General features: G+C 39.7%; 1 pseudogene across 1 annotated transcript; it reads left to right on the plus strand.

Moving 5' to 3' along the window:
- Positions 1-1,195: 1,195 nt before the first annotated feature.
- Positions 1,196-1,512, plus strand: LOC308250442 (thioredoxin-like; annotated as a pseudogene). Its single transcript has one exon. The product of its transcript is annotated as a thioredoxin-like (transcript).
- The last annotated feature ends 22,816 nt before the right edge of the window (positions 1,513-24,328 follow it).

Genomic DNA, 24,328 nt, shown 5'->3' on the forward strand with positions numbered 1-24,328 from the left:
CAAACCTCAGCTTCAGCTTTTTTTGTTACCAATTTCTTTATCTTGGGCCCGTAACTTACTAGTAAACTCTCTGGGGTTCAGTTTTCTCATCCATGCCATAAAGCTGATTTAAGGAATAAGTGAAAGGGAGACATAAGGGGAATAAAATAATGCATTGCATATTATTTTGTGGTACGAACAATTGCTATTGGTATTATTTTATCAGCAATACATGCTTGAATGTATAGAATGCTTATTATAGGACAAAAGCATACATTCTTTACCTATATTACCTCAGTGAATTTTCACAAGAATCCTATCAAGTTGCCATCGTTACCTACAGTTTAAAAATTAGGATGCTAACAATATGAAAGTTAAATGACTGGCTAAGGATCACACAGTAGGCAGCACCTACCTCAAAGTGGCAAAACTAGGACAGACACAGTTAAGCAACTGTGAGATACAGTCCCAAGGACTCGGGAAAATACTGCACAAGTAGGCAGAGAGCCTGCAGGCATGCAGGTGGAGGCCCCTGAGCTTGTTCCAGCATTGCAAACTTAAATGCCTATGGGCCAAACAAGTATCCTAAATGAGCCATGTGGGCTGAGAGGTCCCGGAGGTGGACTGGCCAGTGCATGTCCTATCCAGCAAGGGCCCCAGCTGGCCGAGGCTGGGGAAGCTATACCCAGCAAAAGACAGGGGCTCTGGGCTTAAGGCAAAGCATGGGGAACATGTGACACTTACCTTCCCATGGTACCAACTGAAGGAACAACCAAACACCCACACTCAGAATGTCTCCAGGAAATAGCTGATATTGGGCCCCAAAACCCTAGGCTTCTACTCGATGATGAACCTCTGAAGTTTGGTACCTCTAAAACTACAGCTGACCTTTGAACAACGTGGAGTTAGAAGCTCTGACTCCTGCACAGTAGGAAATCTGCATATAACTTTGGACTCACTCATTAACATAAATAATCTTTATCAATCATAGTGCACAAGGAAATCCATAATGATCATTCTAAAACATATTTAGATCTCAAATGATCAAAGACAGTATCTGTCATTTTTGTTATAGTCTACTGAGTAGAAAGCATATATTTTAGAAAATTTTTCAACAATTATGGTGAACATGAAAAGCATCTTCAGAGCTCGGTCTGCCAATTTTCATCCACTTGCATTGCTTTTTACAGTCACTGGTCAGGCCTCAGATGCCAAAATGGTGAAGCAGATGGAGAGCAAGTATGCTTTTCAGGAAGCCTGGAACAGTGCAGGAGATAAACTTGTAGTAGTTGACTTCTCCGCCACCTGGTGTAGGCCTTGCAAAATGATTAAGCCCTTCTATCATTCCCTCTCTGAAAAGTATTCCAATGTGGTGGTCCTTGAAGTAGATGTGGATGACTGTCAGGATATTGCTGCAGAGTGCAAAGTCAAATGCATGTCAACCTTCCAGTTTTTTAAAAAAGGACAAAGATTGGTGAGTTTTCTGGAGCTAATAAGGAAAAACTTGAAGTCACCATCAATGAATTAATTTAATCCTGTTAACCAGCCATCAGCTCTTGTAATTTTTTTATTTACAAAAAAAAGAAGATAGATCAAGTATAGAGACTATATTCAACTACCATCTGACTACAAATGACAATAAAGTATTAATTCTACCCTTTTAAAAAGAATTTAAAAAATAAAAGCATCTTCAGTTTGACTAGAAATATTTCAATGTGTTAGAAAGCTTTAATCACTTAGTTAATCATGATGATGCAATAATAATAATAATAGAAAAAAATCATAGATTAGATTAGTATTAAATTGCAAAGACAACATGGATGGCAAAAGTAATGAATGAACCTTAGTAGAAAAACCTTTTTTAAAAAATATTTTTTATTGATTTCACAGAGGGGGAGGGAGAGGGAGAAAGAGATAGAAACATCAGTGATAAGAGAAAAATCATTAATTGGCTTCCTCTTGCATGACCCCTACTGGGGATCAAGCCTGCAACCCAGGCATGTGCCCTGACCAGGAATTGAGCCCATAACCTCCTGATTCATAGGTCAATGCTCAACCACTGAGCCACACCAGCGGAGCAGAGAAAAATCTTTAAATGGCCCATTAAGTGTAGTAAGCATGGTTTCATGAATATAATCCTGTATTCACATTTATTCTTATACTCACTCAAGTTTGAGACTTCAGAAGAATAGGAACATCTGGGTTTCTGAGCCTGCAAACCAATTTGCCATAAAGATAGCGTGAAGATGTGAAGGGCTGGGTGGAGATTGCTGCAGAGTGCCAAACTTGAGCAGACATCAGAATCACCCAGAAAGCTTACTGAAAACAGCTTCCTAGGCCCCGCCACCACGAATTCTGAGGATGTGCATTTCATACAAGCTCTCAGGTGATGCTGATGCTGCCTGTCTGCAAATCACATTTTGAGAACCGTTTGAAGAGATTTCTTTCAACCCCTGCTACTTTTGCCCTACATGTATGTTGCCTTTAGAATCTAATCCTGGCATAACATACTTTCTCAAGCTGAAATATAAAGTGCCCAGAAAAAGCCAAGCCACAACAGGTTTCTTATCATATATCCTATATAATAAAAGGCTAATATGCAAATTGACCAAACGGAGGAACGACCGGTCGCTATGACTCGCACTGACCACCAGGGGGCAGACGCTCGACGCAGGAACTTCCCACTGGTGGTCAGTGCGCTCCCACAGAGGGAGTGCTGCTCAGCCCAAGCCGGGTTCATGGCTGGAAAGCGCAGCAGTGGTGGCAGAAGCCTTTCCCTCCTCCGCAGCAGCGCTAAGGATGTCCCACTGCTGGCTTAGGCCCTCGCCCCTGGGGAGCAGGCCTAAGCATCAGTTGGACATCCTTCGAGGACTCCTGGACTGCAAGAGGGTGCAGGCCAGGCTGAGGAGCCCTTCTCCCAACCACCTCCCAGTGCACAAATGTCGTGCACCGGGCCTCTAGTTGGGTAATAAAATTAAATCATGTAATATGTAACAACATAGAACAATATGTTATATTGCCCTAAATATTTATACAGCGGTCCCTGTCTTTCAGAGAGCTCAGGGCACTTCCTGCATCTTCTATCTACTGGATATATGAGAACTATAAAAATCTATTTCATAAAAAAGGAATTTACAACAAACAATTGATTTCCAATTTAACTGCCTGTGACTGCTTATACCAGGGGTCCTCAAACTTTTTAAACAGGGGGCCAGTTCACTGTCCCTCAGACTGTTGGAGGGCCAGACTATAGTTTAAAAAAACTATGAACAAATTCCTATGCGCACTGCGGGCCTGGGACGAGTCGGCTGCTAAACAGGACAGGCAGCGGCACCCAGCGGGCTGGATAAATGTCCTCGGCAGGCCGCATGTGGCCCGCGGGCCATAGTTTGAGGACGCCTGTGAGGCTAAACAGGTGCCTATTATTAGCTAGCACCCATGTAATTAGCATTACATTTGATAGGGTGCAAACAATTAAGGTTTATATAGGATATATGCAAAAAGGTATTTTATTATCAATATCTCAAAATAATTTGATCATGGCATCAAAATTAAAGAGGAAGCTAACTTCAAGGAATCAGGGGCAATTTGATCTTGAAACACAAAAACAGTGTTTTCCCGTTATCTGCTGGAAAATAGCTACTGCTGTATAATTTTACTGCAAAATCAGTGGCTTTTCTCAAAAAACAAGCACCATAATTACAGTATTAGAAATACACATGTATTCTGTTAATTATGATGCTACTGCTTATGAGTGAAAAAGAAAATGTTATTTGGCAGCAAGAAGCCACTTTAAATTCTATTTAAAATGTAAGAGTTCAGGAAACTAATTTAGATAAAGTGTAGAGAGAAAAGCTGAAGGAAACAATAAATTGCCTTAAAAGGAGGTTTCCACAACTGTGGCATTTAATTTTACCTATTCTAAATGTAGCATACCCTCCCTAAATATGAGGCCTGCATTTCCCAAAATTTTTCGGAAAATTCCATTTAAAGATCTTGAATCTTTAAAACTTAAGGGTTTTATACACCAGAAATATGCAAACAAATTAGTAGATATTAAGAAATATAAATTGTTACATTGAATAGAGATTATAATTCATATTTTATTTCATGCTTGATTTTTTTATTCCTCTAAGCAACTTTACAAGGTAAATCCAAATTGTAAACATTAAACTGTACTTACTGGCAGTTCAGATTTTTCTGACCAATGTGGGCACTATATATATGTGAAGGATTGTTTAAAAAACACACAAATATAAACTCTGCCCTAAAGAAAAAGCATATTGCTTTAAAAGGTGTTTCTATCATTCTCCCTTCCCCCCTCTCTCTCTAAAATCAATTTTAAACATTTAAAAAAAAACTCTCCCAACAAAGAAACTACAAGATTCAATAGCTTTGTTAGTGTATTTTCCAAATATGCTCAGAGCTCCACACAACCTGTCACATTCTCTACCCTCTTTCTACCTCAGTGCTCAGATCCTCACCATCATGCTCTCTTTGAGACCACAAGGACCAATGCCACCATTCCCAATACCCCTGTTTATGTTAGTCCCTACCTGAAGCCCAAGGTCATCTCCCGTCACCCTCATCTCCACACAGCTCTGAACATTCCTTAATTGAATTCCTCTTACCACCCTTCTCCAACTTTTAAAAACCAACTGTGCCTTCTGTTGCTCAAATCACCATCAACTGAACCACGCAGAAACACAACCTCTTCTCTGAATAATCCCTTCACCGTGTTGCTCTCATTGAAATGGCTCTTTCATAAGGATACCCTTTTCCCTTCAGCCCTCTCAGGTACTGGCTGTTTTCTTCTCCACAGCCCTTGCACCTGAGTCTGGAATATAGATAGAGCACTGACTACCCTGGAGTGTAGATAATCTAGATCTTTACTAGAATACAGGTACAGGAACACTGTGTGCTCCTCCACGGAAAGGGACACTGGACCTGGTTTTCAAAAGCCACTTCACAATGCCTAACACGTAGACCACAGGGTGAGCAGTAAAAAAATGTTTGAAAGTGTGACCAGGGATAAACTGTTTAAACTCTGAATTTTGCTCAATGACATAAAAGGGAGAAGCCCTCACATTTATTTAAGAAAGAAAGAAAAAAGGCTTTCTACAAAGAATTAATCGTTGAAGCTCAGGTGAAAAGAGAGAAGGATGTGTTGAAAACGTGGGCAGGTTAGCACCGCCTACTGAAGATAGGACCTTCACACCCAGGCCTTCCTCTCCAGCACTGTCCTCTGTGTGTGTGTGTGTGTGTGTGTGTGTGTGTGTGTGTGTGTGTGTGTTTTCTCTCGTGGCTCATATATCACCACCAGGCATTATATCACTTATTTATCTTTTTGTTTATTGTCTACCCCTAGAATGTAAGTTCCATGAGGGCAGGGACTTGTCTGTTTTGTTCTCTGCTTTACTTCTAGTGTCTAGAACAATTCCTAAAATAGAATGGGAATCATAAAAATAGTGTGTTGTTGTTTTTTTAAATCTTGTCTTGAAAATTATATCTTAGACTCCATTACTTTCTATTCCTTTGTTGTAGCCTTCTACAAATCCCTGGATCATCCCTCACTTGCCTTGAAGAATATTAGTATCTGGCCTCTATCAACTTCTCCTATACATTTCCTGATATATTACTTGGCAATTTCAATATCCATGTTGATAACCCTTCTAATCTGTAGCTTTTCCATTTCTTAGCTTCCAGTCTTATTCTCCACTCTACCTCAGTCACATGCTCTTGGGAACCAGCTATTTTCAACCTTTTTCATCTCATAGCACACAAAAACTAATTACTAAAATTCTGCAGCACACCAAAAAATGTATTATATTTTTTTGCTAATCTGACAAAAAAAATAGGTATAATTTTGATTCATTCATACTGGATGGCTACTATTGTGTTGGCTGTTGTATTTTTTTTAATCCTCACCTGAGGATATTTTTCCATTAATTTTTAGAGAAGAGCAGAAGGGAGGGGGAAAGACAAGTTGCATGATCTGTTGTCTGCAAACTAGAGAGAGAGAGAAACATCGATGTGAGAGAGACACATTGATTGATTGCCTTCTGCACACACGAAACCAGGGCTGGGGATTGAGCCTGCAACTGAAGTCCATGCCCTTGGCCAGAATCTAACCCCGAACCCTTCAGTCTAAGGACTGATGCTCTATCCACTGAGCAAAACTGGCTAAGGCTGTTGTCATTTTTTTATTTGAAAATCGAAGGGAAAAGGAGTCAGTGCCCCTGACTAAAGAGTCAGCTATTATATGTTTTAAAATTCTTGTGGCACACTTGTTGAAAATTGCTGCCCTAGGTCACGTTTTTGTCCATCACTGCATTGCTTCACTTCCCCTTATCTAGCTTAGCTTCCATGGACCATTATTATAATAACTCTTAGACACCCTCAACCTCTTTACCTCTCTCTCTCTTTCTCTCTCTCTCAATATGTTTTTATTGGTAGAGAGAGAGGCAGGGAGAGGGAGAGAGAGAAAAACATTAATCAGCTGCTTCCTACATGCCCCCTACTGGGGATCGAGCCCAAAACCTGGACATGTGCCCTGATAAGGAATTCAACCAGCAACCTCTTGGTGCACAGATGACACTCAACCAACTGAGTCACACTAGCCAGGGCCTTATCTTTTTATTATGCTCTCCAACTGTTTTAGTCAGGTTTCTCAAGAGAAACAGAACCAATAGGCAATATAGATATATCCTATATAATAAAAGCATAGTATGCAAATTGTCCCCTCAACCAGGAATTGTCCGTGTGTTCAACCAGGGGGCAGGGCCAGCCGGGGGAAGGGAGGGAGGCACCAGCCGGCAGCCAGCAGCTGCTAGGGACCCTACCAGTACACGAATTTAGGTGCACTGGGCTTCTAGTAGATATATAAGAGGAAACATTATAGGAATTGACACATTCAGTTGAGGAGGCCAACAAGTTGCATGATCTGCTGTCTGCAAACTAGAAGACCATGAAAGCTGGTAGTGTAATTCAGTCCAAGTCCAAAGGTCTAAAAATCATGGGGGTGATGGTGTAAGTCCCCTTTGAGTCTGAAAGCCCCAGAACCGGGAGCATTGATATCTGAGAAGATGGATCTTCCAACTTAAGCAGAGAGTGTGTGAACTCACCCTTCCTCTGCATTTTTGTTCTACCCAGATCCTCAACAGATTGGATGATGCCTGCCATATTGGGGTTTACCAATTCATATGCTAGTCTATTCTGGAAACACCCTCATAGACACACCCAGAAATAATGTTTCAACAGCTATCTATGTATCCCTTAGCCCAGTCACGTTGACACATAAAATTAACCATCACTCCTACTAAACTCCAACTGTGAGTTTATCTAACTATCCACCCTCTCTGTGTCTGCAACTAAATGTGGGTGGAAAGAGCATGTAAATATGTTAACTAGTCTCAATTTAAATTCTTGACATCTAACCTCAAGTAGGCCATTAGTGCTTCTAGGCAACCATAATATATTTGCCTACTAGCAGTCACACCCTAATCCTAATACCTTAAAATTATTTTCTTCTCTACATAATCAGCTCATGACCTTGCTACCTATTTCAGTGAGAAACTTCACTGTGAGAATTTCCATATGATTTCACCACCTCATTTCCCCATAGTTGTACTCTGACTATCCTCCTATTGCTGTGGTTGGATTATACATGCTCCTACCTAGCCAATCCTCAGCTCATAGCTAAACATATTTGTGTACCAGGTCAAATCCCCTTTCACTTATTCAAGGATATCATGTTAGGAAATGTCCCCCTATTACTGGATCATTTCTATAAATACGCTATATCTCCCATTATAAAAAGGGACAAAAATGACCCCAATTTCCCTTATAGTTGTTGCCACTCTCCTTTACATGAAAACTTCTTGAATAAGTTATCTATACTCATAGTCTCCACCTCCTCTCATCTCATTTTTCCTGGAAACCATTCCAGCCAGGATTCTTTTCCCCACCTCTGCAACTGCTTTTGTCAAGGTCATCAGTGATTGCAAGTCCAAGGGTCAATTCTCAGACCCCATTGATGGCACCTTCCTTCTATAGCTGCTTTCTCCTCTTGGTTTCTAGGATGCCATCTTCTTAGTTCTTCCTACCTCACTGATGGCTGTGGATCAGTTTCCCTGGCTGGAAACTTCCTCTCTTTGACCTCTAGGTGTTAGAATTCCCCAGACTCAGGCCTTGGACCTCCTTTCTTCTCTATTTACACTCATCCCTTAATGATCTCATATAGTTCCATAAGCTCATGATATACTATGCATATTCTCACACGTCTCCTCAAGCTCTTGATTTTACCTTGGGCTCCCAGCTTGCAGAGCCATCTCTTCTTTGGGTGTCACATACCAAAACCTGCTCTTCCTATTGTCTTCCCCATCTTGGTAAATGGAAAATCTGTTCTTTCAGTTTATCTAGTTTAAGTCTTTTAATAATCCTTTGCCCTTCTCTTGCTCTCACACCCCCCAAGCAATCTGTGCTATTCTCTAGTATTTCTGAAATCCCACCACTTATCACCATTTCTACCATTTCTATCTCTCCCAAACCACCATCTCTCTAAAATTTTACAATAGCCTCTCAAGTGATCTTCCTGCTTCCTCCCTTGCCCTCTGTTTTCTATTTTCAATATAGTAGCCAAAATGATGGTGTAAAAGCATAAATCAGAGTGTGACATTCCTCTGCTTCAAACCCTTCAAAGGCTTCCCATCTTCCTCATAGTAAAAGCCTTACCATGACCTCAAGGACCTACGTGATGTGTTGCTGGTATTAGATCTCACTTCCTGCAGTTATCCCCCTCATTTAGAGGAGTAAATTCCCCTTGTTGTTCAAAAAAAAAGGCCATGCATGCTTCCCCCCTTCACAAGCTTTGCACTTACTGATCATCTTGGCTAAAATGTTCTTCCCTCACTATCCACATAGCTTGTTCTCTAACTTCCTTCACCTCTCTGTTCAAAGGTCATATTGTCCACAAGGCCGCCTCTGAATGCCCTAAGTAAAATATAACCTGATTGCTCTGGCCGGTTGGCTGAGCATCATCCCATGTACTGGAAGGTCACCGGGTCAGGGCACATACCCAGGTTGTGTGTTCCATCCGCAGTCAGGGTGTGTACAAGAGGCAACCAATCTATGTTTCTCTCTCTTCCTCTCCCTTTCTCTCTAAAAGTCAATTAAAACCTATTGGAAAAAACTTGTAAAATATAATCTCATCACCACCCCAAAGTTGTTTTCCTTATCAATGAGGCAGGAAAGTAAGAAGCTAGGAAATTTTCTTGGCAACTGGAATGGGGAAACTGAGACAGTTAAAACGCAGTTGGCAGCCATCTAGTAAATCCTATCTTCCCTAAACCAAGAACATTTAAAAGTAAATGGTTTGCACTTCTCCTCCCCAACCAGAGGGTAAATAGCTTAAATCACCCTACTCAGAGAGACATATAGCAGAAATCCAATTAATGCCATGTGCCAGCCACATAAGGACAGGTGAAGTTAAGGAATAAATCTCATTATGGTGCATCAGCATAAAGATGATTAATATTTTATAGAGATCCTCCCTAGCCTTTAAAATCCCTCAAAATGAAGGTCCCAGGAAGTGCTCTCCCTCCGGAGAGCATGCCTGTGCCTTCCTCTCCCTGCCTTCTTCCCCCACAGTCATTCATCTCCAAAATCTAAAGTACCTGCAAGGCTTGCAACCAGGGCAGCAATGGGCAGTCAATGGGCAGCTGCAGTTTGCAGATCATCCAGGCAAATCCCCTGACCCTGTACCTCTTTTCTCTGACTTCTTAGTGAGCCAAAGCAGCCTAACCTAGGCTCATTTCCCCCATCTACCCCCTCTCCTGTTACCCTGTGCCCTTCCTCGTTTCACTGTCCCCCAGCTTCAGTAAACATCCTCTAAAACTCACCTGGACTCATGTTGTGAAGTTTTTGCTACGTGAAGTCAAGAACCCATACACTACCAGACCCACTATGGGTCAGGTTCCCTTTCTGGTAACATTATAGTCTTCTTTTTACCAAATCAATCATAAGCATCTAACATTTGATATATGTATATTTAAATTATTTGTCATCTATCTTTCCTCTCTAAGATATAATCTCCATAAAAGGACACAACTTTAGCTGCGCTGTTCACTGTGATATCCTCAACACCCAAGATTTAGAGTAAGTACTCAATGAAGAGTTGTTAGATAAATAAATCAAGTTATTTGCATTATCTTTGTACGCCTTAGTTGTGACTCGATATTTTTTTTTTAAATATATTTTATTGATTTCAGAGAGGAAGGGAGAGGGAGAGAGAGATTGAAACATCAACAATGAGAGGGAATCATTGATTGGCTGCCCCCTGCATGCCCCACACTGGGGATCGAGCCTGCAACCTGGGCAAGTGCCCTTGACCAGAATCCAACCTGGGACCCTTCAGTCCACAGGCCCACGTTCAATCCACTGAGCCAAACCAGCCAGGGCTAACTCGCTATTTCTTTAGATATATTTTATTACAACTTAATCTTTGTTCTGAATAAGATATGCCCTTTATAGCTTTCAATGACATTTTCATTTTTCTATTATGCCTTTTAAGCTTTGAACAGTCTTTGAGGATTATAGCCTATACATTTTTCATAGAAAGTACTTTTTTTTGTCCAATTTCATTGAGGTATACAAAGTAACTACTTAATTTTTCTCCTTTGAAATTAACACTAGCCTGTTGAAATACTCAGATCCCTTTGGACTTTCTGAAATTGTAGGTGTTTTCTCAATCTTTCTGCCAGTTCTCTTTGCCCCTTGGATGTTGTGATACTTCTGGTTTGGATCTGTGTTTTAGTTAAGATTCCTTCACTGTATTTGCAACTTCCTATGTGGGGGATGTGGGGAGGAAATGTACAATGAGGCTAGTGGTAGAAAAACACAAAGGTGAAGTTCCAGTTTTAAAAATTTGCAATATATCAGAGATATTCAGGCTCTAGAGGTGAAAAGACCTGGGCCTTAATCCCTTTTCCACTGTTTTCCAGTTATGACCTTTACTGTTGTTGAAACAACACACATCTCTTCATCCTTTTAATTGGTTGAGTAGTATTTCATTATTTATATGTATTATATCTTCTTTATTCAGTCATCCATCAAAGGACACTTAGGTTGTTTCCATGTCTTGGACACCGTAAATAATGCTGCAGTGAACATAAGGGTACATATATCTTCATGAATATATGTTTTGAAATTTATGGTAACTCTATTCTTAATTTTTTAGGAACCTCCATACTGTTTTCCAAAGTGGCTGTACCAGTTAACATTCCCACCAGTAGCTTATAAGGGTTCCTTTTCCTCCCCATCCTCTCCAACCCTTGTGATTTCTTCTCTTACTGACAATAGCCGTTCTAACAGGTGTGAGGTATCTCATTCTGTTTTTTATTTGCATTTCCTTTTATAGCTAGTGAAGTTGAGCATATTTCCATATATTTGTTAACAGAGTATGCCATTTTTAAACCAACCCTCCTACAAAGAACAACTAGGAGAGCTAGATGAAATATTTTTTTAAATCCGCTGAAAGGCATTGGAGACCTCTCTAGACAGTGAGGATTATAAAATCAAAATCCAAGAGGGGAAGAAAGCCAAGAGAGAGTAATACAGCATTTGAGGATGCTTTTCCAAATTTTCTGATTCCAAAAGCAGCATCTGTGAGTCTGAGTAGCTGAATAAAGACTGTGGGGACTGACTCGGAACCCAGAATTGGTATAAAGATTATTTTAAGATGAATATGTTTGAGATTCAGCAAACACAGAAAGAAGCCCTCTCAGAGCTTCACTAATCTGTCTGAAAACAGAAACTTTTGAGAAATGAGGCTGCTGTAAATTCCCTTTTCAGGATGGGTCTATTCCCAGGAGGAGAAAGACCAGGAGTAAACCTATCATAAATCCCCTCTCCAAGGGCGTTTAGTGACTGCATCAACGTACATTCCAACAGATGTGAGGTGATGTCTCAGTGTGGTTTTGATCTGCATTTCCCTGATAATTAGTGATGCTGAACATCTTTTTACATGCCTGTTGCCTATCTACATCTATACATTCTTAAATCAGCTTTGGGTGTTTTTGCTGTTGGGTTGTTTTAGCTTCTTATATATTTTGGATATTAACCAATCACTTGATATTTGATTTACAAATATTTTCTCTCAACTGGTAGATTGCCTTTTCATTTTGTTGATGGGTTGTTTTTTTTTACTGTGCAGAATCTTTTTAGTTTGATGTAGTTCCACTTCTTTATTTTTGCTTCTATTGCCTTTGCTTTTGGAGTCAGATCCAAAAATTCAATGCCAAGACCAATGTCAAGGAGTTTACTGCCTGTATTTTCTCCTAAAAGTTTTATTGTTTCAGGTTTTAGGTTCAAGTCTTTAATCCATTTTGAGTTAATTTTTGTGTATGGTGTAAGATCGTAGTCAGGTTTTATCCGTTTGCATGTGGCTGTCCAGTTTTCCCAGCACCATTTATTAAAGAGACTGTTCTATCTCCCTTGTATATTCTTGACTCCTTGTCATCAATTAACTGCTCATGTGTGTATTGATTTATTTATGGACTCTCTTTTATGTTCCATTGACCTGTGTGTCTGTTTTTATGCCAATACCATACTATTTTAATTACTGTGGCTTTGTGGTATAATTTGAAATCAGGGAGCATGATATCTCCAACTTTATAATTCTTTCTTCAGATTGCCTTGGCTACTTGGGGTCTTTTGTGGTTCCATACAAATTTTAGAATTATTTGTTCTAGTTTTGTGAAAAATGCCATTGAGATTTTGATAGGGATTGCATTAAATCTATAAATTGTTTTGGGTAATATGGACATTTTAACAACATTAATTCTTCTTATCCATGATTATTAAATATATTTCCATTTATTTGTTTCTTCTTCAGTTTCTTTCATTAATGTCATAGTTTCAGTGTACAGGTCTTTTACCTCCTTGGTTAAAATTTAAAAGTGGTATTATTGAGACTCTGTGGAAACACTGGGAAATGCTTACACTATAAATATCCTATATAATAAAATCCTAATATGCTAAGTGTCCAGTCGTCCAGTCATCCATTCAACCAATAAAAGCGTAATATGTTAATGATATGCTAAGGATGCTCAACCACTCCCTATGACGTTGCACTGACCACCAGGGGGCAGATGCTCTGACTGGTAAGTTAGCTTGCTGCTGGAGTCCAGCTGATCGGGCCTGTGCGAGATGGGTCAGACATGCCCTGGAGCCCTCCTGCGGTCCCTCCTTGGCTGGCCAAACTCCCATGCCCCTCCCTGACCCCGATCGTGCACCAGTGGGGTCCCTCGGCCTGGCCTGCACCCTCTTGCAATCCAGAACCCCTTGGGAAATCAGAGAGCTGGTTTCGGCCCGATCCCACAGTCCAGGCTGAGGTACCCCACTGGTGCACATATTCGTGCACCAGGCCTCTAGTAATGAAATAAAAGTAGGGTCCAAAGGAGTATATACTGATTACAACTATATTCAAATGTCCTCAAGAAAATAAAAGATTGTAGAAAAAGTGCTAATAATTAAAAACAATTTTAGCCTGGCCTGTGTTGCTTAGTGGTTAAGTGTCAACCTATGAACCAGGAGGTCACAGTTCAGTTCCCGGTCAGGGCACATTCCCATGTTGTGAGCGCAATCCCCAGTGGGGGGCATGTAGGAGGCAGCCAATCAATGATTCTTTCTCATCATTGATGTTTCTATCTCTCCCTCTCCTTCTTTTCTGAAATCAATAAAAACATATTTTAAAAAAATAAAAATCACTTGGTTTTGTCAGATTCAACAAATTGTATTTAAACCTTCACTTTATTCAACGTATTCTATCACTATATATACTTGATTTTGAAACTATACTTTCTCCAATGCACCCCTTTATTTCCCACTTGATATCCTCCAGCTTTTGCTTTAAAAGGAAACAACTTGATAGAATTCTAAAATGGCAACAAGAAGTACATAGTTGAAATACTGCCTGTACTGCCAAAATCACCTTCAGTCCTGCCCACTTTGTTTCTGTGTAACTTTTCACTTTTCTTCACTTTATCACTCCATAAGACAAACTTCCTCCCTCTGGTTACATGGCTCTCTGGCACAGGTCTCCTTGCTCCCATTTAATTTCTCCTCCCACTTAAGCCCAGGAGAGGCCAGAACATCCTGCAGAAAGGACGTTATCTTGCTTTTTTGGAATAAAGGACACTTTGTTTCAATCCAATGTCTTAACCTCAAGGAGATGCTTTGGAAGACTCCATCTGTGATGACCTTTCAGATTAAGAATTGTGTTGGGTATTTCGGAGATACGCAGTCAAACACTATGTGACAAGCTTCTACACATCTTCTGCCACCAAGTATTGCAGCAGAGAAGCCATAGTGGAGGGGAGTTCCCCAGACACAAAAACATGTCCCACTCCTCAAAAGGGCAGTCAAGCTCCTACAACCAAATAGTCTTGCAAAAGGGAAATGACACCTATGAACTATCTTTCACTTTCCGCTGAATTCAGAAAGTTAATGCACCTCAAATCCAAGTCTAAAATTGTGAAGTACAGAGAAATGATTTAAATTTTTGCCTATTTACTGGTCAGCGAAACCCAATCACACAGAATGAGAGAGAAAAACACAGCTCTGCCAGGTTGACTCCTCAGGAGAAGTCAATAGAAAATAATGCAAATTAAGAATTTGGACATTCAGCTTTTAATTCCTGCTCTATTACTAACAAATTTAGTGTCCTTAGGGCAAATACTCAACCTTTCTGACCAGTCTTGGTTTTCTCACATGTAAAATGATGGTGGTGATAATAACATATTCGTCCTGCACTTCATGATTACAAGGATTTTTTTACATACTTTGGTACAACAACCCTTTGAAATGTGTTAGACAAATGTTATGCCCAGTTTAGATGAGGAACTAAGACTCAGAGTTTAAATGATTTGGCTGAAGTTCATACAAGCTAAATTGTAAGGTGATATCCAAATGTAGTCCTTCCAAGTTTAAAATCAGTGGTCTTTCTGCTAAACCCTTTTGATCAGAAAGATCCCCAACATGTGTGCATATACAGAGACTAAGTCCTTGATTTTCATTTTCTTATTCTTACACTAGAGGCCTGGTGCACGGATTTATGCACCAGTGGGGTCCCTGGGCGTGGCTTGCGGGGATTGGGCCAAAACCAGCCATCCAACGCCACCTGCCACTCCTGCCTGCCATTCCCACTCATCCTGGCCCCACTGCACCTCCTGCGGGCTTGCACCCAGTCAGTCCTGATCAGGAGAGGCTCGCACCACTGCAGCGGCGCTCGCCAGCTGTGATCCCTGCATCTGGCGCCCGTCAGTCAGCTGAGCAGCACTCCCACTGTGGGAGTGCACTGACCACCTGGGTGCAGCTCCTGCGTTGAGCATCTGGCCCCTGGTGGTCAGTGCATGTCATAGTGACCAGTCGTTCAGTCATTTGGTCGCTTAGGCTTTTATATACAAGATAGATATTTGATTCTTAGGACAAAGCCTATAGAAGTGAAATGAGAATAAGCCAGACTTCAGGAATAGGGGAAGGGAAGGGGCTATGTAATTGCATAGAAAGAAGAGAGAGTAATGACAAGTGCAGGACACTATAAAGGAAGTTGTTGAATGCTTCCAAATAAGAATTTTTATGAAACAAGGAAATATTTTCATTTCAATAAGTTAGTCTCCTTTTTATCCCTTGTGAAAAATGTCTTAAGTACTTTGATTAAAAGATACTTTTTGTTTAATTTTTTTCATCTACTGTTTCATCACGGGTATTTTTATCATCTTAAAAGAAAACTCTGCTGTGAATTGAACTGTGCAACATAATCAGCTAGAATTACGAATATGTTTTCTCCCTTCAGTCATCATCCTCTTGAGATATACAAATGTAATAAATTAAGTAAGTTAGCAAGATTTATTACTCCCCTGGTCTAATCTGTTGCTCATTCTGAAAAAGAGAAAGAACCAGGATATATGATTTCTGAGACCTGAGGCATGAGGGATTCGAATCTCAGAGACCTGGGGGAAAATCTTACCATTTTCTTCATGAATTTACGTAAGCTTTTTATATGTAAATGTATATTTTAGCGAATTTGAGGGGGTTAGAGAGCAACCAAAGGACTTGTATGCATGCATATTAGCATAACCAATGGACACAGACACTGGGGTGGTGGGGGCTTGACTGGGGTGGGAATGGCTGGGGGGGGGAGACAGGAGGAGTCAATGGAGGGGGAAAAGGAGACATATGTAAAACTTTAGACAATAAATAAAATAAGTGCACAAATAGAAAAAAAAGAAAGCGAATTTGAGACATCTTAGAATAAAAGATACATAGTTAAGCCACTACAGTTGAAATAAAAACAGCCTTTATTTTTCTCTTCAGCTTCTACATTTTCAAGGGAAAGTTAGTCTCACTTCCAAAAGCAAATAATAGTAAGAACATATATTGCATCCTAAAGACAAATTTTAAAACCCGAAAAATATATTACTAGTTTTACTAACAGTCTACTGGTATAATTGAATGAGGTGAGCAGTAGAAAGCAAATAAGAATTTTATTTCTCAATATTACCATTATCATCATTAACTTTATGAAAAAGTGTGTGCTTTACTGCAGAAATCAGCATATTAAGAATTACAGTTTCTTTTTTAAAATATGTTTTTGTTGATTTTAGAGAGAGAGGAATGGAGAGGGAGAGAGAGATAGAAACATCAATGAGAGAGAAACATAGATTGCTTGCCTTCTGCACGGCCCCTACTGGAATTCAAGCCTGCATCCCGGGCATGTGCCCTGACCGGAAATTGAACCAGTGACATTCTGGTGCATGGGTCAACACTCAACCACTGAGCCACACCAGCTGGGCAAGGATTATAGTTTCTTAAAACTTTGGATAGACCTGGTCCCTATCATCATGGAACTTAAAATGTAGCACAGGAGGCAGAATAGGAACAGTAAGTCAAACCTTAACTGGACAGCAAGGTATTTGGATCATTCAAATGGAATGAGGGCATCTTTTCCATGGTCATCAGGGAAGGCTTTGTGGTTGAGCTTTGTTTTCAGGAGCTTTTTAGATAAGGGAGAAGGAATGTCTAATAAAATCGAGGGTGTTTATTAAATGGCATTGCTTGGGACTGAGTCAAAGGTGGCAGTGATTGCACTAGTTCAATGGTTAGGCAGTCTAGCATTGGATGGAATAACATCATCTCCATGCTGGTAGGGAGAGAAAATGGGGAGTAAACATGGAAAGTCTGCCTATCAAAAAGTTTCAGGGGACCTAGCCCAGATTACTTTCTGAAGAAATGCGGTTCTGCCTAAATACATAAAACTCAGGTTGAAGGGAAGGACAGAACAAGAATAATCATTTGATCAAAATAAACAACCAAATTCAGATAATTTAGTGATAGTCAAATATTTGCCAAAATTCCCCTTTATAATACGTGTATATTAGCCAATTTTAGTCCAGTTTGTGAAAATAGATGGTATGTCATTTTAATTGTCAGAACGCTATAAAGGATAAAAGGAATAAAGTATTAATATTAAAATGTCAAGTAAAGCATTCACTATAATCAGTACTAACAATGTAATATGAAGATCTATTGCACATTTTCTTTTTTTCTAAAATATATTTTGTTTATTTCAAAAAGGAAGGGAGAGATATATAGAAACATCAATGATGAGAGAGAATCATTGATCAACTGCCTCCTGCACTGACCCAGAATCGAACTGTGACCTCCTGGTTCATAGGCTGACACTCAGCCACTGATCCACACCAGCCGGGTTATTCCACATTTTCAATTCAGTAATGTAGGATTTTAGTATCTTCCAGTTTTCATTACCAGACTTAGAAAATAAATAGCTGCTTCTTAACTTTGTCTAGTCAAAACACACAAATCTCTGAGAAGAAAGAAATGAACTAACATTCTTCTACAGAAGCTGAAATAAGAAAAGACAATAATTCTTTAAAATCTAACACTGATATTGCTGATTATTACTTTGAAAAGATTTATTATTTCAGAATGCTTATTGAGCTCTGATAAAATCTCTCTCTCTCTCTCTCCCCTCTCTCTCTCTCAGTTCTTCACTCCTTTATTCTGACCTCATTACTTCCTACCTCCCATCCAGAGCTCCAATCCCACAATCTCACTCTCTTGACCTGATTTATCAGCTCTCTACTTCCATATTCAGCTTAGACAGACCCAGTGGTTCTTACACTCTGCTATGCTCTTGACAGAATACTCAGACCCCTTTTTCTTCACCCAATGATCAATCCAATTATCCATTGTATATGCTCCCACACATGGCAGCCAGGTGGATTGCTGCCAGAATAAATGCATAATCTCCCACTGCAGCCATGGAAATGACACTCAGAAATACCTTTCCCCCAGCTCCTGGTCCTCTCACTCTCCCACTCACACTGGGACTGTCAAAATTGCCTCCCCCATCCTACCCATCCTCCCACACACTCTCTGAACAGGTGACATTTCTCCCACTTAGAAAAAGCGGAGGCCATCTCTCAGCTTCATGGCTAAGACTGTAAATTTTATATTACCTGCATTTTACCACAATTTTCAAAATATTTAAACTTAAAAAGAATTAGGTATGCTTCAAAAATGATTTTTAAAAACACCACTCTGTAACCAGAAATAAAATAGAAAAACAAAGCAATAAACAGAACTAAAACCGACCTTTTATTTGTGTGATTCAGGTGGGAGAATGATAGGTAATACTGGGAGGAAAGCAAAAAAAAAAAAAAAAAAAAAGCACTAATGTCAAAAACTATCTTGCAACATCAAGCGATATTATTTTCATTTTACCACAAGAAAACAGATTAAAAGTTCTCAAGTAACGTGTAAAATTGTACAGTCAGAATCAGCATTCAAACCGAGATATGGCTAACTCTATTGCCTTTTTTGTATCCTTATATACAAGTATCTCCAGGGTAGAGTAAATACTATTAGCTGTTTCATTGACCCTAAATTGATCATAATTATTTCATTATAAAGTTGAAAGACCCCAGGAAAGAGACTACATTTATTCAACAAATATTTATGGAACACTTAGATTTTGCTGGCACCCTTCAGGTTCCAGGAATATAGCTGTGAACTGGGATAAGGATGGGAGGGAGGAGAAAGGGAAGGAGCTGAGAAGGGGAAGAGGAAGATAGATGACCATGGTGTGCCCACGTTGGGAGACTGGATTAAAGGTCCATTGTGTGACTTCTGAAACACTCTAAAAAAGTCCTTTTGCCAGACTATTAGACTTTGGCACCTTCCTTAGATAATGAACTGTTTCTGCCCTTTCTCTCTAATCCCTCCAAATGCTCTTTCTATCCCTTGGGTCAAAAAGTAAAGTTGCATTCTACTCTTTTATTGGTTGTAATTAAAGTGTTAATTAATATTCTTCTTGCATAGATTATCACTTTGATAGGGCTCTATAAAAACAGAAAAGCCATTTGAAAAGACCCAAAGAAATGAAATTATTAAAATAAAATGTGGGGCAATGGAACAAATATTAAGGAAAAGAAATAATTAAGAACAAACTTAATATGAATGTTAATGTTACTGCATATAAAAAGATCTCACTCTGCCCTTTGACTAAAGAGATAAAATGATTAGAGAAGGTGATTTCTTTTATGTGTAGAGGAGAATTCAATTTATATCAGTTCAATTCAACAAACATTCATTGAGCCCTACACTGTGTCAGACATTATTACCCACAGGAAATAATAGAGATGAGTATAGCACCTGATTTCAAGGAGGTCAAAGTCGATAGGGACAGACCAGTAAACAAAAAACCATATGAGAGATCATTACACATCCACGAGAATGGTTATTAAAAAGTCTTAGAACACCAAACATTGGTAAAAATGTGAAACTATATGTTTTTGGTGTGTGTAAAGGTTAAACCACTTTGGGGGGAATCTGGCAATTTCTTATTTAAAAAATGTAAGTATTCTATGACCCAGAAATTCTAATTTAGAAATTCTAGCAGTTACCCCAAAGAGTTGAAGACATGTATGCAAAAAAAGGCTTGTGTAAGAATATTCATAACAGCCAGAAACTGAAACAGCCCAAATGTATATTAATTGGACAATTTTTTAAAACTGTGGTATATCCATACAATGGGATATTACTCGGTAATATATTTTTAAAATGAAAGAGCTTCTGATACATACAATAAAATCACAAAATTCAAAAACATTATGCTGAATGAAAGAAGTCTTACATAAAAGAGTACATACTGTACAGTTCCATTCATGTAAAGTTCTATAACAAAATGTTTGACCAATCATTGCCTCTGAAGGGAGAGGAGGCAGGGACTTCCAGAGAAGGGGCATGAGTGAACTTTCCAGGGTGACGGTAATATTCTGTGAGGTTAGGGGTTTAGGTTGCTCACATATGTGTAAATCTGTAGTGGATCTCATAGAACATTTAAGATATGTACATTTCATTGTGTGTAAATTTTACCTGACACTTAAGAAACGAAGAACTGCAAACAAATATAAAACTCTACATGCTATGAACTCTGAATAATATGTTTTATGAATACTTGGAAGGAAAAATATTGATATTTGCAATTTACTTGAAATGCATTTTAAAAAGATGAATTGGTGGATGGATAGAGAGAGAGATGACAAAGTAAGCACAGTAAAATGTTAATTGTAAAATCAGTGTGAAATTCTTTCAGCTTTTCTGTCCGCTTAAACATTTTCATAATAAAATGTCGGGGGAATTTATATGAGTGTATGGAAGATATTTAAGATTCAGAGATACAGAGAAGAAGATATTTCACTCTAGCCTATGGAGAAGAGTGGAGAGATGTCAGAGACCATGTCAATAAGAAGGTGATCTGTGAGTTGTGCTAAATGAATAGGATTTCATCAGGCAGTCAAAGAAGTTGGTAAATAAGTGTGTTTGGTTGGCTGCAAGTGGTCTGACCTTGTTGGAGTATGGGAATGTAGGGAAGAATGTGACCAGAGTTGGGGATAAAGGTGTAAGCAGAGGCCTAATCATAGAAAGTTGTGTGTATTTTGCTAAGGTTTATCTTGTTAGTGATGGGGAGTCATTGTAGGTTTTAATCATAAGTTGTGGTGTGATCTACCTTGCACTTTAGAAAGATCACTCTGGAAAGAGTGTGAAAGAGAAACTCCAACTATAAGGCTGGAAGTAGGAAAACCAAGATGAAGCCTGCTACAATAGCCCAGATAAGGGAAAAGAGTAGCCTGAATTAAGGCAATGGAAGTGCAGGTGGTGAGGAAGCACTGGATTTGAAAAATATTTAATAAGATTGACAAGAGTTGAAATTGAAAGTTGGTGATTGACAGAGTGAATGTGTGGGTGAGAGAAAGAGAAAGAGTTGAGGATGATCTTAAAGGTTCTGAGTGAATAATGATAGACTATAAGGGGTGGGCAGGAAGCAAGTTTTAGGAGAGAAAATGCATACAGTTGGGGAAATGTTTATTTTTAAAGCCTATGTGAAAGGTCCAGGTGAACCTATTCAGGAGGTTATTGAACATAAAACCTGGGCCTTGGAAGGGAAGTCAGCATTGGACTGATTTATCTTCGTATTTACTTTTTTTTTAATTTAATAAATCTTTATTGTTCAGATTATTACAATTGTTCCTCTTTTTTCCCCCCATAGCTCCCCTCCATCCGGTACCCACCCCACCATCTGCCTTACCCTCCCCCACTATCCTCATCCATAGGTGTACGATTTTTGTCCAGTCTCTTCCCACACCCCCCACACACTTTTCCCCCTGAGAATTGTCAGTCCACTCCCTCTCTATGCCCCTGATTCTATTATATGCACCAGTTTATTCTGTTCATCAGATTTTTTATTCACTTGATTTTTAGATTCACTTGTTGATAGATATGTATTTGTTGTTCATAATTTTTACCTTTACCTTTTTCTTCTTCTTCCACTTTTTTTTTAAATATATATTTTATTGATTTTTTACAGAGAGGAAGGGAGAGGGATAGAGAGTTAGAAACATCGATGAGAGAGAAACATCAATAAGCTGCCTCCTGAACACCTCCTACTGGTGATGTGCCCACAACCAAGGTACATGCCCTTGACCGGAATCGAACCTGGGACCCTTCAGTCCGCAGGCCGACACTCTATCCACTGAGCCAAACCAGTTAGGGCTTCTTCCTCTTCCTTTCAGCATTTCATATAGTACTGGTTTGGTGGTGATGAACTCCTTTAGCTTTTTCTTATCTGTGAAGCCCTTTATCTGACTTTCAATTCTGAATGCTAGCTTTGCTGGGTAGAGTAATCTTGGTTGTAGGTTCTTGCTATTCATCATTTTGAATATTTCTTGCCACTCCCATCTGGCCTGCATAGTTTCTGTTGAGAAATCAGCTGACAGTCATATGGGTGCTCCCTTGTAGGTAACTAACTGTTTTTCTCTTGCTGCTTTTAAAATTCTCTCTTTGTCTTTTGCTCTTGGCATTTTAATTATGATGTGTCTTGGTGTGGTCCTCTTTGGATTCCTTTTGTTTGGGGTTCTGTGCGCTTCCTGGACTTGTAAATCTATTTCTTTCACCAGGTGGGGGAAGTTTTCTGTCATTATTTCTTCAAATAGGTTTTCAGTATCTTGCTCTTTCTCTTCTTCTGGCACCCTCATAATTCTGATGTTGGTACGCTTGAAGTTGTCCCAGAGGCTCCTTACACTATCTTCATATTTTTGGATTCTTTTTTCTTTTTGCTTTTCCAGTTGAGTGTTTTTTGCTTCTTTGTATTTCAAATCTTTGACTTGATTCTTGCAATCCTCTAGTCTGCTGTTAGGTCTCTGTATAATATTTTTTATTTCAGTCAGTGTATGCTTAATTTCTAGTTGGTCCTTTTTCATATCCTTGAGGGTCTCGCTAAATTTATAGGCCTTTTCTAGAAAATTCTTGAAAAACCTTATAACGGTGGTTTTGAACTCTATATCCAGTCGTTTGCTTTCCTCCATTTCTTTCATTTGTGACCTGTTTCTTTGTCTCCGCATTTTGGCTGCTTCCCTGAGTTGATAGAGTGGCTTTGTGTGCTAGGTGTCCTATAGGGCCCAGTGGCTCAGCCTCCCCAGTTACCTGAGGTGGACACTCTTGATGCACCCCTTTGTGGGCTGTGTGCACAGTCTTGTTGTAGTTAAGTCTTGATTGTTGTTGGTATCACTGGGAGGAATTGACCTCCAGACCAACTGGCTGTGAGGATAAGCTGTGTCTATGCTGGGAGAACTTCTGTGCTGGAGACACCCTTATGAGACAAGACTTGCAAAAGCCTCTGTGCTCAGCTTGGATGTGGCGGAGTCTCAGGGTGGAGAAGACAGCAATGGCTTCCTGTCAGCCCTTCCCTAAGAGGGTCTCAGTGTCCCGTGGTCTCAGTGTCCCGTGGTAATCACTGCAAGCACCTCTGAGAGAAAGCTGCCCTCGAGTTCCACCCGCTGCCAGACAGTCCAGTTTCTCCCCAAATGAGTCTGGGACCCAGAGTCTCACCCAGAACTGAAGTTCAACGCAGTCGGGAGCTTTTGTCTCCCTCCCGCTTGAGAAAGCCAGCCACACACTCAGTTGCCCGCCCTCTCCTTGCGTGCATCTCAGTACCTCTGCCTCCTTCAGGTCCTCTGAGTCTCAGTGTGCTTTTCTCTTTCCTTCTAGTTGTAGAATTTCCACTCAGCCAGCCTTCCTGTGGTTCTGGATGATGTCCGTTTTGTTTTTTAGTTGTAGTTTTGAAATTGTTGTGCGAGGCAGCAGTTTAGGTGTTTACCTATGCCGCCATCTTGGTTTCTCCCCGTATTTACTATTTTTTTTTTTATCATCTACTCACTGTAACTCATTCCCAACAAGTATTTGGGAGATAACAACAAATATATAGGTAAAGCCATCAAATTGAATGTGACATGATATATTTACTAGCCCTTTACAGACTGCAAAGGGGGAAATCAATCATTATGTACTACAACCCCTCACATACAGTGTCTGTTTTCCCCCATGGGGTACAGTCTGCTGTGTGTCCATCGTGTAATAGACACAAAGAATCAAACAAGGAGTTTGCAAATGTGGTTTCTGTTTCCACCTTCCCCATTAGCAGTGTGTCTCTGAGCACACATTTAAGCTTTCAGAGGCTTCTAATGTAAGAAAGCTGAACCATTAGATATTTATGATTCCTTCTAGCTCTTGAATAGGAAGTTTCTTTGAGCTCTGTTTCATAGTTCATTATCCTGGCTTTGTCCTCTCTTCAGTGACATCCACTTAGCATCCAAGGTCCTAATTAGCACTTCAACTTGAGATGGAGAGAGGAAGGTAAGCAAAAAAATGTTTGTTTTTTTCCTGGATATTATCCTAATATATAAAGAGCCAGGGTCCATAACATCCAAAA

This window comes from Plecotus auritus (assembly GCF_963455305.1).
Source record: "Plecotus auritus genome assembly, chromosome: 1".
NCBI classification, from domain to species: domain Eukaryota; kingdom Metazoa; phylum Chordata; class Mammalia; order Chiroptera; family Vespertilionidae; genus Plecotus; species Plecotus auritus.